The sequence below is a fragment of the Penaeus japonicus genome, unplaced genomic scaffold (assembly GCF_977035675.1).
Source record: "Penaeus japonicus unplaced genomic scaffold, GWHDUDI00000001_assembly GWHDUDI00000039, whole genome shotgun sequence".
Taxonomy (NCBI): Eukaryota; Metazoa; Arthropoda; class Malacostraca; order Decapoda; family Penaeidae; genus Penaeus; species Penaeus japonicus.
Genome location: NW_028234441.1, coordinates 16,094,694 through 16,097,193, shown reverse-complemented (window position 1 = coordinate 16,097,193; position 2,500 = coordinate 16,094,694). Strand labels below are relative to the sequence as shown.

Sequence of the window (2,500 nt, the reverse complement as noted above, 5' to 3'; positions counted from 1 at the left end):
GGCACTATCTGACATCCTGCCCAGAGACAAGCGCGGGACGGCTCTGTGGCTGAGCGCGCGGCCGATCAGGAGGCATCCGCGTCGGGGAACAAAACAAAACAAAAACAACACTGGGCCATAGCTGCAGGAGGGAAGAGGTGGAGGGAGGGAGGGAGGGAGGGAGGGAGGGAGGGAGAGAGGGAGGGAGGGAGGGAGGGAGGGAGGGAGGGAGGGGAGGGGGAGGGAGGAGGGAGGGAGGGAGGGAGGGAGGGAGGGAGGGAGGGAGGGAGGGAGGGAGGGAGCGAGCAGCAGGTGATGGGCCAAAAAGATGTTAACAATGACGATGTGGAAACTCAACCGCACGCTGCACGGCAAATCTAAAAGGAAAAAAGTTTTATTTCTTCTTTTTTTTTAAGGGGTGTTTCCCAACGCGAATTTCTCACCGTCCGGCTGAAAGTTACTCTCACAAAGCACGCTGTCACGCGAACAACGTTTCTCTTGTCGGCATTACATCAACTTTTGTAATCGAGTAATGCTCACAGTTGCCCGTTCGTCATATGTCAAGGTAATAAATTTCCCCCTCCCGCGCCGTTTCGCTGTGTACATTGTTCAAACGGAAAACAATCAGCGCGCGTTACATCATCGAAACATTGACCTATTTCGTGCGGCGGTGCCTGGCTGATGGGGCAGTAGCAAGTGGCACCCGGAAAACGCGGCCGGCGACCTTCGGCAACTGTTAAGGTAAAGTGGCACCTTCACTAAAACCCCGATAGAGCGACTCTCACCACAATGCCGCCACGAGGAACTACTCATCACAACCAAAACCACACCACCCACAAACCCAGACTTAGAACTCACTTTCTAACAGCAAATGCGCCATTCAAAAAAGAGAACGAAGTCCACCCTCCACCGACAAAGGAGGCGCCAAAAAATGTAAACAAATACAGCCGCGTGCGTTGTGTGGGGAGCAGAGGGGGAAATGGAGGCAGGCGGACCTCCTGGTGCAAAGTAATGTTAATTTAAGCGTTGCCCTACGCTCCCCCTGCTCCCGGCGTAATTATAAGGCGGAGAAAACACAGCTGTCTTTGCCTCTGAACCGCCATGAAGATGCCCGGGTTGAACGAGAGGGAAGAAAAGCCCCTCGACGTTAAACAAAGACAACTGACTGGATCAATGACCTTTTGCAACTTTTGCACCAAGTTGACAAAGTCTAATTCTGCAATGTAAAAGACGCCATGAAACTTATTTCCATGAAAGTCGCACTTGAACAAAGGACAAACCTGAGCCTACGCGGTGACAAGGACAAACAAAGACAGCGTGAGATTCTCTTCCTATAATCCTTCATTTCTGATTACTAATGACTGTTCCTCGATACGTACATGGGCATCGGAGAAGTCTGAAGAAATCTCATTAGTATTCTTAATAGCTTGCAAATTGAATAATCAACCAAAAAATGCAAATCTATCAATTGTTTTACTGAACCGTCGACAGTATAACTTCGTTTATGTCAATACGATATATTTTTCATTAAAATGAACACTTACAATATATAAGGGAGTATATTACAGATCAAACACAAAATTACGGAAACGTTACAACTGGACAAGATTTTAATAATCAATACTATAACCCAACTACTGTGTATATCTAAATCTGGCGCCATGTTAACTCAAAGCTGGTATTATTGTTTATATTCCTTATTGTATATTTAGTAATATATCCCTAGTATTGAGAATGCAATCCTCGTTTTCTATGAAACTCCTAATCCAGGCCATTGACTTCAGGGTTGCAAAATAACGAGACATGGAGGATAAACAACAAACAACAACAAGTCCGAATCAACACGGCCTCCACGGCTGATAATCTCACGATGCGAATGATGACGTCATTATCAAGTCGCCCATTGTTTAGCTCGGAATCGAAGGTCACCGATAATAAAAAAATAATAAATAAATAATAATAATTTAGAGATAATAATAATCAGTGAGTAAATGTAACTGAATATAAATGACGTCAGGAACCCGGGCAAGAAACGGCAAACAATGCAAGGTAACGTTGACCAACAGCGTGACGTCATCCCATTGAGCCAGTGGAAGCGTTTCTTATGATGTCACACACACACACACATCCAGTCACACAGGCTTATCTGGGATCGCTCGAGCCGTTCCCGCTTGCGGATACCTGCGGATTCGTGTCATTCTGTCTTCAAGGGACTGAAGTTAACGGGTATTTTTTTTCTCGGTCCGTTGAAGGAAATAGGTTCTGTCGCGAATAGGATAATTTCTTGATTCTAAATCGGGAGACGCAAATCAAATGTAAATAATAAATAAATAAATAAATATTCACCTAAAAAATCATAAATACGCTTTGACATAAAAAAGTGTAAATATACATACATACATATCTATCTATCTATCTATCTATCTATATATGATTTCACCTCAAAATAAATCATATAAACCCTCAAATTTCACATTACAAATACGACTTCCCCTAACATCAAATAAATCATAAATACGCT

The 2,500-nt window shown here is 44.0% G+C and overlaps 2 protein-coding genes across 3 annotated transcripts in view; one reads left to right on the top strand and one right to left on the bottom strand.

The window, feature by feature from the left end:
- mlt (tubulin folding cofactor E like protein mlt) overlaps positions 1 to 2,500 on the top strand; it is a 32,976-nt gene that overhangs the window by 501 nt on the left and 29,975 nt on the right. The window lies entirely within an intron of this gene.
- Positions 1 to 2,500, bottom strand: part of LOC122260267 (persulfide dioxygenase ETHE1, mitochondrial) — a 38,304-nt gene that overhangs the window by 17,792 nt on the left and 18,012 nt on the right. The window lies entirely within an intron of this gene.